Raw genomic sequence first — 11,154 nt, 5'->3', positions numbered from 1 at the left:
TAAGATTAAATATTGTTTGTATTTGTGTAAATATTGATTTTGTTATCAGTAAATTAAAAGCTAACTAAATATTACTAGAATGTTGTATACATATACACATTCATGGATCTACATTTGTCGATACCTGTATCTTGGCATTGCACAAGGTCATATTTTTCTCTGACTGTTTATGAAGTCTTTACATTACATCCATTGGATGTTTAATGTGTACGGATTGATAATTTAGTCTTATATGCATGATTTTTTATTAGTTGTAAGTGGCTTTGAACTACCTGTCAGTTCACTGAGAGTACTCTCAAATCTATTCCTAGTGTCTTTTTGTTGTTGAGATGTACAAGTACCCGGCCACGTCCACTGATGAGTTAAGCCTTTTTCAACTGATTTGTATAGTTCGTTCTTATGTTGTACTGTTATACCACTGTTCCATGTTAGGGGAGGGTTGGGATCCCGCTAACATGTTTAACCCCGCCACATTATATATGAATGTGCCTGTCCCAAGTCAGGAGCCTGTATTTCAGTGGTTGTCGTTTGTTCATGTGGTACTCACTTGTCTTTCGTTCATTTTTTTATATTATATAAATAAGGCTGTTAGTTTTCTCGTTTGAATTGCTTTTCATTGTCATGTCGGGGCCTTTTATCGTTGAGTATGCAGTATGGGCTTTGATCATTGTTGAAGTCCGTATAGCGACCTGTAGTTGTTAATTTCTATGTCATTGTGGTCTCTTGTGGAGAGTTGACACATTGGCATTCATACCACATTTTTTTTTATTACATCAACAAATAAACACCTTTTGTACTTTGCAATGCTGATTGGCTAGATATTACCAGATAATTTAATTTTTGATGTAACACGTCTTCTGAATGGCTGACGTTGTTTAGATTATCAGCCCATAGACATAATTTAGTCATGTGCCCGTGACGTTATCAACGTTTTTTCATGGGTTAGCTTTTGGTTTTTTGTTTTTTTTTGGGTTTCTAGCATATATCTTATATTCTGGGCATTATTAAATGTTTTGTTGTGCTTTAAAGACAATTGTGTATACGAGTTGAGAACGGTTGCGTTGCTCTATAGATGTTATTAAACTGTCATTGTTCAGGTGTTCCGGTTCAACTACTTAGTATACTAATTTCCTTGGATTGAAACACCTCATAAGTAATGTCTGAGTAAAATGTACCAACATTAACATATCTTAAAATACCTCGCGCGTTATTCAGTGTGCACCACATTTTTGATGTTATTACTTCATAGACAGAAAAAATATTACAGTTATTCCTTAAATCAATTTTCGAAAGATAGTATTTCAGAAATAAAAGAGCTAACAATATCAAATTGTTCATATTACATATTTTTTTCCCAACATCACATGTTAAAGCACTCCTGTCATTTCACTAATTTGACGTTATGATATGCAATATTGGTTAATATTCAGACATTGTCTCATTGGCACTCATATTACATCTTCCTACATCTAGTTATAACATGCAGCGGACATGAATGGCGATGGTTTTTGAAGTTAAACATTAAAAAACATTTTCATAATCCCATTTACAATTTCACAAATGCTGAATTGAATTTGACGTTTTATTCCAATCAGGAATTAGACAAACCATGCAGTTTACTTCCATGTATTAAGTGTAGCCATGTCGGCAATGTAAGTCGAAAATCGCGGTCATCAGACATATTTTTTAAATTAAATACTCATACCCTAATGGTAGCATGTTTATCTATTGTCTCAAAAAATCATAATATCTAATAAAATTAGTAGATTTAGCTAACAAAGTCCTTATATTTGAATAGAGTAACATTCATTTTTAGTGGGAAATTGTTTAAACGTTAATTAAGCTATAATTAAAAATTGTATGTAAAACCCTCTCTGATTAATGTAAGATAACTCTGGTCAATTTTTTCCAATCAACCTTGCATTAGGGGGAGATAATATATTTCGTTGGTGGAAGTGTTTATCGACCTTGACTGGATATACATCCCGCACACAGCCGTTCTGGCCATTTATAGTCTTTTTTATCAACAACAAAAATTTATTTATGTTGGTATAGATTTTTTAATCATTACAAAACAAATAAATGAAATTATATATATATTCATATTTTTTTTTTTAAAGCCAAAGAAAAAAGTTATCAAAGGTACCAGGATTATAATTTAGTACGCAAGACGCGCGTTTCGTCTACATACCAAGATCTAGTACATTTATAAATTTTAGACCAATTTAAAGCTCAAGAAAATAACTAGACGCAAAGATTGAATTATGACCAGTTCAAGGTAGAAAATCAACATTGACTTTTTGGAATTGAACATAGTACAAAGGAATGCAACTCTTGCAAACAAATAATACTTCAAAAGAATTATTAAACACGAATTCGTGCGCCACCTTCAATGACGATTCTAAATTATCATTATGACAAACTGTTGTAAATCTATAGAATAGTGACAGCTAATGATTGCTAACCCACACTGAAATACATCTGTGTGAAAATAAATTGCCTGGCAGTGATTGATTGATTGATTGTTGGTTGCTTAACGTCCAGTGGCAAATATTTCATGCATATTCAGGACGAGAACAAGTTCACAATAAATACAATAGGTAGGTTGTTATAATAGAGGATGATGGTCGGGGAAATTTGGACTACCACTGGAAAATGAGGGTATATTGGATAGAGACAGAAATTTTGCCTTGCAACAGGCCACCTACGGACCCCTCAGAGAGTTGTTGCAAGGGTTCTTAACGTGCAAAGAGCGTGGCACTCTCTTTACACTAGGCATCGGATTTAACGTCCCCCTTCTGACCGGACGTGACTGCGAACTTGATACATCCCGCACAGCCAAACGGACGCCCCACTTCGGCAAGCGTTTTACTGGCAGTGAGATGTTAGAATTGGTCATGAGGTTTGACCAGCCGGTCAAAGGATACCATGACAATTCTAGGTGACATCTAGGGAACTGACTAGAGGGTTTCCGATTAGAAGTCTCGGGGTTGTACAGTAGTGGACCTGCGAGTTGCTCGGATGGATGGTACGCAACCCGAAAAAAGATTGATTGATTGGTTGTTGTTTGCTTAACGTCCAGTGGCAAATATTCCATGCATATTCAGGACGAGAACAAGTTCACAATAAATACAATAGGTAGGTTGATACAACAGAGGCCATCTGGGATAATGGTCGGAGAAATTTGGACTGCCACCGGAAAAGGAGGATATATTGGATAGGGACAGACGTTTTGCCTTGCAACAGGCCACCTACGGACCCCTCAAAGAGTTGTTGCAAGGGTTCTTAACGTGCAAATAGCTTGGCACTCTCTTTACACGAGGCATCGGATTTAACGTCCACCTTCTGACCGGACGCGACTGCGAACTTGATACATCCCGCACAGCCAAACGGACGCCCCACTTCGGCAAGCGTTTTACTGCCGGTCGGTAGAAGACCAAGTGACCATATTTCTATACCCCAGTCACCCTTGAGGATCCCCGAAAAAAGAAAAGGGGGAAGAGTGTTGTAGACCTGGAGATATAACGGTAGTCTATCTAGTTGAGTTAGGGATGATCTTCTTTGGGTCAATTGGTAAGAGCGCTGCCTTTAGATCCCGAGATTGAGGGTTCGAATCCGCTGGTAACATCCATGGATTTTCAAAACAATAAGGTACACCTGACTTTCTCCTCGAATAACACTGTTACTTTTATCAAATAGTGAGCTTTTGCACTCTTACATGCTTTTTGTAAGTTCTTTACATTATCTTCATTCTTCTTGACAGCTATAATTCCAAGATGGAACACTATAGCGATTACAATATTCATCATGTTAGCTGGAGGATACATTTAAAAATTTAAGGGAACTGAATAAAATGGGGAGTGAAACGAATTAATAGGTATTAGCAGCAGGTAAATCTATCAAGCAGCATTCCAAGACTTGAGTTGATGGCCGCAGTTTTAGTATTAAAATTAGCACTTTCAGTTAAACACGCATTAGAAGTGCCCGCGGATAACATAACATGACATTCTGGTCGGACAGTATGAACGTTTTGTTTTGGATTAGAGGCAGAAGTAGAGAGTACAAGTCGTTTGTAGCTAATCGAATCGGAGAAATTCACACTTCATCGCATCCTAAACAATGGCGACATGTACCAACAAAAATTAACCCGTATCTAGAGGTAGAACAATTAAACAATTACAGTCAGACGTAATTTGGTGGAATGGACTAGAATTTCTACAAGACGAGGAACCGCAATGGCCGGAAACTAATAATGATATAAACGTCTAAAGTGTAAAAAACAAGCGATAACTTTACTAACTGTACTACACTGAAAAGTATTCATACTAGTGATTCAGGTTGGCGGTTAGACCCCCTACGCTATTCAAGTTTTGTAAGACTAGTTCGTGTACAAGCGTTTGTGTACAGATTTATTGACAATTGCAGAATAAAGCAAGAACAACGTCGTTTATCTACCGTCCAATATGCAGATGCCGAATTGGAAATAATAAAAAATGCACAAAGGGAGGCATTTGCAGACGAATATAACGCTTTGATAAAAAGTAAAGATTTACCGAAAACTAGCAAACTGTTAGGATTACCACCGCGAATTGATGAAAATGGATTAATTAGATGTGATGGACGTTTAGAGTACGCCAATTTTCTATCATTTGATGCAAGATATCCGATTATATTACAACGAAAAAAGGGGGGACACGAAACCATAGTTATATTCAAGTGGGGTATTATAAGTCGATATTTCTATAACTTTACAAAATAAGATCTTCTTGGATATTGCTTTCCATTTTGGACGCAGGCGGACTTCATCTTCTCCCTCGCAAAATTCACAGACGATAGAGATCACGAGTAGAACAAAATGACGTGTAACGAAAGTAACAAGACCCCCCACGGCATTGATTCCAGGGGAAATTACAGAGAACAACGTGTGTATGTAAACTATGAAAATACCGCAATCTGTCTCCACCCATATCTTGGTAAACTCCGTAACTAATGTGACTTCTTATTCCAGCAACCTCTACAGTGTACATTCTAAGGCTGACAAAACTATCGTGGTTTTACTTTTAGCATCTCAATAATTCACGGCAGTCGTTAAATTGTTTTGATTTAACCATGAATTTTGCATTTATATTCGTAGCTTAATCGTATTCAAATGCCTAACCCATGGTTAATCCTCGGTAACACTCGGGATAATATAATCGGATACGGTTAGATGAAAACAAATCTACGGATCGCTAACGCTTAGTATAAAATAATCGAATATAAATGCCCAACCCGTGGTTAAATGAAAATACTTCTACTTTTGTTATGATTTATTCCTTAATTAAAACAAAACAATCTTCTATTTATCCTAGGTGTTGCAGTATTTTTGATTATATTTATATGTATATATAGTAAATTGAATGCAATCGCATTTTGTACGGAACATTAAGTAGCAGTTAACAAACGTTTCAGTAGTTTAAAGTGGTTTAATTGATTGTTGGTTGCTTAACGTCCAGTAGCAATCATTGCATGCATGGTCAGTACGGGAATAATTTACCAATAAGTACAACAGTAGATATTGTGATAGAGGCCATCTGGAATAGAAGTCTGGGACATTTGGACTGTTAATGGAAAATAAGGTACATTGGATAGGGACAGGGCTCCTACGGACCTCTCAAAACCATAAGTTTGATGCTTCTCAAATTGGACGCATGGCAAGAAAACTGATGATAGAAAAGGTGTCTGATGAAGACTAAAACATATTCAAGGGTAAGAATTGGGGGTAAATAAACAACTGAAAGAAAATGAAAGGTATACGTAACGAACTGAAGCTGACCTTCATTCATTTGAGGTTATCCATTCTTACATTGACAAAAGGTATGATTTTGAATGATCAGAAAAGTATGCTCATGAGAAAACATCAAATGATTGCATCACAAAAAAAAACAGTATTCGATTCCTTTATGTCGTATGAAGGCAATCAACTCTTAGTATTTGTTACTGGTCCCCGGGGCTGTGGTAAATCCTTTCTGCAACACACCTTACTTCTACAGTATGAATTTAATTGTTAATTGTGGCAGCATTGGAAACATCAAGAAATTCTGCATTAATGGTAAATGGCCGCGCTGTGCATTCCTTTTAATTTTGAAACATCCATACAATACAGAAATACCAACTGGGAATCAATTTGTGATGACTGCTGAAATTCTAGACAAATTGAGTCAAATTTGTAATCAAACTTCAACAATGACAAATTAATAGCAATTGATTGGAGGAAAAACAGTTATTCTATTTGCAGATCTTTTACAATTGCCGACAGTTTCAAACAGTACCTCACAATAAAGGAAAATTTATGAAAGCCAACTATGGTCTAAACTTCAACCCTTTTTTTCTGAATAAAAAATTGTATACAATCACGGAACATAACATATGCAAAATTATTAAATCGTGTTCGTTTGGAAAACCACATCTCTGAAGACCTTGAATTACTACAAACACGTGTATGCGGGAGTGGACACGACCAGGATCATGAGTTTAAAGATATGACCTCATCAAATAGCATTGCTATCTGCTGAAAACATGTTGAACGCATGAATTTAAATGAACAACTGCATGATTCATTATTGCCAACTTCTACATTACACCATCTGCACGCCAATGATGCAAATAGTGAATGGTATAATGGGTATTTTAAAAACAATAAATAAACAAGTGCTCACGATTCACGATTCTAATGAACCAGTATCAAAAGTTAAACAAAACCTATTAGTTACCGTAATAAATACTCCAATTTAAAGAGTCCAGTTTCCAAATAAGTAGCATGTGCATGCACAGTTCACAAAATGCAAGGTGTAACTTTAAAAAATGCATTTGATTCTCTTGACAGTTCCTTGTTTGCTGCTGGACAAGCCTATGTAGCTCTTAGTCGTGATTGATTGATTGATTGTTGGTTGCTTTACGCCGCATTAGCACAAAAAGGCTATATCGCGGCGAGAGCTAATTCGACTATTTTTACAATTTAAAGCATATTTTTAAAATAAGACAAAAGGTCCTTCAATATACTAAAATTCTTGACTAAAGCAAATTGAGTATATACAAATAAAAATCAACAGTAAAATAACGTGATAAAAATTAAAATCGATTTAAATATAATAACAATTTTATATTCTATAATAAATTCCAATTTCTTTTAAAAAAGCAACAATATTTGTAAATGGAACATTATTAAATAAATCATACATATTATTGACATTGAAATGCTTCTTACGAATATCAGCAAAGTCAATACAATTAATTAAAACATGTTTAATAGTATATTTGCAGTTGCAAGGAACACATTGTGGTTCATCTTCATTTTTTAAAAGATACTCGTGTGTTATTCTAGTATGACCAATACGGCATCTAGTAATAACACACTGATCTTTTCTGCACATAATATTATTAAAAGGTTTGCCTAAATTAGGTTTAATTTCATGCAATTTATTATCATCTTTTTTACTCCATTTATTTTTCAATATATTAAAAACATATTCCCTAATATTAGATTTAAAATCAGTATATGGTATATCACAGTTCGATAGAGGGTCACCCAGGGCATTCTTTGCCTCAAGGTCTACAGCTGTGTTTCCAAGGATTCCAACATGACTCGGAACCCATAGAAATATTATTTCTTTCAGAAGAATTTTTAAATTCCTCATTACATATAAAATTTTTCAGGATTGTTGGGTTTTTAATTTTAGTATTTCGTATAGCTTGTAAACATGAAAGTGAATCCGAACATATAATAAATTTGGATTTGTCTGAAGAAGCAATAAATTTTAAAGCCAAAACTATTGATTCTGCTTCAGCAGTAAAGATTGATGCATCAGATGGCAAACGGAGGGTTGCAGCTCTGTCCCTGAAGACAGCAGCAGAAGCAACTCTATCACCATCTTTTGATCCATCAGTATAGACAGTTGAAAAATCTAGATAATCGGCTTTAATTTCAGCATAGTGTTGCTGAATTAAAAGAGGATTTGTTTTATTTTTATTGTGTTCACGGAGATCAAATATCATTTTTGGTTTGGGAAGTTCCCATGGAGGACATTTGCAAGTTTGAACTTGAGCAACAGATTTTAAATCAAAAGAAGCTAAATGTGGTTTTAAACGTAAACCTAACGGAGGAATTTTATTTTCATGTTTGGCAAAAATATCTTCATAAATCGGATTAAAAACACAGCTGTAGGCAGGATTATCTGAATGGGCTTTTAGTTTGACAGCATATTGAAGTCCAAGCTTCAAACGTCTGTCAGTGAGTGAGTGCTCATCGGCCTCTACATACAGACTCTCAACTGGTGAGGTTTTAAATGCGCCAAGACAGAGACGCAAACCTTGGTGATGCACAGCATCGAGAATCTGTATGTAGGACTTCCTTGCAGAGCCATACACTATAGAGCCATAATCTAGTTTAGATCTAACAATAGATCTATATAAATTGAGTAAAATGTTGCAATCAGCACCCCAGTCAGTGCTGCCGACAACTTTTAAAATATCTAAAGCTTTTAAACATCTCGCTTTTAACATTTTGATATGGGGTAGAAAGGTTAACTTTTTATCGAAAAGTAAACCAAGAAATTTGGTTTCATCAACCATTTTAATTGGGTTGCCGTACAAAGTTAGTTCTGGATCAAGATGCAATTTTCTTTTGTTACAAAAATGCATCCCGACCGTTTTTGAAGTGGAAAATTTAAAACCATTTTCCGAGGCCCATTTTTCAATTCTTCCAAGACATAATTGTAATTGTCTTTCAATGTTATTCATATTTTTGCCTCTGTAACATATTAAAAAATCATCAACGTACAATGAACCTTCAATATTACTTTTTAAAACTTCAACAAGGCTGTTGATTTTAAGACTAAATAATGTAACAGATAAAATACTGCCCTGAGGGACACCCATCTCTTGATCATAAAGATCAGACATGGTCGAATTAACTCTAACATTAAATTGTCTGTTAGAGAGAAAATTAGAAATAAAATTAGGCATATTGCCTTTCAACCCCATATCAAATAGATCTTTTAAAATACCATATTTCCATGCAGTATCATAGGCCTTCTCAAGGTCGAAAAAGACCGACACCACATGCTCATTTTTCGCAAAACCATTACGGACAAATGATTCAAATCGAACAAGATGATCAAGAGTACTGCGACCCTGTCGGAATCCACACTGGATATTGGCTAATAGCCCATTGGATTCCAGGAACCAAACAAGGCGATCATTGACCATCCGTTCGAGTGTTTTACAGACACAACTGGTAAGAGCAATTGGTCGATAATTAATAGGATCCGTATGATCTTTACTTGGTTTTGGAATAGGCACGACGGTTGCAAGCTTCCAGATTGATGGTAAATCACCAGATTCCCAGATGTTATTCATGAGCTGCAAGAGAGCTTCTAGCGAGGAATCTGGCAAGTGTTTTAAGAGTTGGTAGTGAATATTATCAGGCCCACAAGCTGTATCATGGGCTTTTGACAGAGATGTTTTAAGTTCTTCAAGAGAAAATAGTTTATTATAATTTTCACCATTTTTTGATTTAAAGTTTAATTTAATTTTTTCTTTTTGTTTTTTAACTTTTTTAAAGTCTTCCCTGTAGTTGTTACAAGAAGAAGACTTCGCAAAAGTTTCACCAAGTTTGTTGGCAATATCCTTTTCAGATGTTAATAAATTATTGCCGTCTTTCAAATGTTTTACAGTGGCTTTAGAATTTTTACCTTTAATTTTATTTACCATATTCCAAACTTTTGTCATCGGAGTGCGAGATGTAATCCCCGAGACAAATTTTTTCCAGGATGTTCGTCGGGCTTGCCTACAAGTCCGCCGTGCCTTAGCGCGAAAAATACGGAAATTACTCAAGTTTTCCGTCGTTGGTTGTTGATTGAACCGTCTTTCAGATTTTTTACGGTCACCTATGGCTTGATCACATGCGTCATCAAACCATGGTTTACTGGGATGTTTTGGATTTGCCGAGGTCTTAGGAATAGTTCTGTCAGCAATTGACGTTAGAACTGTATTAAAAGTTAAAATTGGATCTTGCACAGTCTCAAACATCTTTGACTGAAGTTCCGCTCGACAGAGATTCTCAAACAAGGACCAGTCCGCCTTGTCAAGTTTCCAACGTGGTATTCTCTGTTGGGCAGAATTAAAAAGATGTTCAAGTACTATTGGAAAATGATCACTTCCACATAGATCATCATGAACACGCCATGCATAATCCAGAAGCAGAGAGGGATCGCATATAGTGATATCAATAGAAGAATAAGACCCGTTTCCAGGATGAAGATACGTATTAGATCCATCATTAAAAATGCATAATCCTTCTTGAGAGACAAAGTCCTCAATGATCTTACCTTTGGCATTATGAGTCTTGCTACCCCATAATGGATTGTGGGCATTGAAGTCGCCCATAAGTATAAATGGTGAGGGTAATTGATCAGTGAGGTTTTTGAGTTTTGCTTTATCGATAATTGAATTAGGTGGAATATATATCGAACATAATGTAATTGTTTTGTCTGATGATAAACGAATTGCAACTGCTTGCAGATCCGTTGTGAGTTGGACTGTGCTATGAATGACGTTGTCCTTCACAAAAATGGATGATCCGCCTGCAGCACGTTCATCTACCTTAGAAAATGTACTATACATGTTGTATCCTTTTAAAGATACGTTGTCACTTTCTTTTAGATGAGTTTCTTGAAGACAAAATGCAATAGGTAAAAAAGACTGAACTAGAAGTGTTAACTCGAGAAGATTTATTTTAAGACCTCGGCAATTCCATTGGATTATATTTGTCATTATTTAATAAAAGAAGGGCGAATGCTGTCGAGTTTGCCAGCATTCTTATTTCGCTCACCCTGAGATCGTGATCTTTCGGGTGGCGGAACACTTTCGGTTTCCATTTCAGTTTCGATGATAAGTGTTGAAAATCTGTTGTGCGAGGAGAGTCGTCGATCTCCTGGACTACGCGCAGCTGGTGTTACTCCGCCTCGACCCCTACCCCGCGACCTCGAATCAGAAGACTTCTGAGAGGATGTATTTCCTGGCTTCTTTTGGACATCCTTCTTTTCTTGAGAACGAAGAGGAGATGGGGCTCTGGTAGACTGTGTACTGGACGAAGAAGATACCTTCTTAGATGCA

Source organism: Mytilus trossulus, chromosome 5 (assembly GCF_036588685.1).
Source record: "Mytilus trossulus isolate FHL-02 chromosome 5, PNRI_Mtr1.1.1.hap1, whole genome shotgun sequence".
Taxonomy (NCBI): domain Eukaryota; kingdom Metazoa; phylum Mollusca; class Bivalvia; order Mytilida; family Mytilidae; genus Mytilus; species Mytilus trossulus.
Note: the sequence above shows the minus strand (reverse complement) of the source record.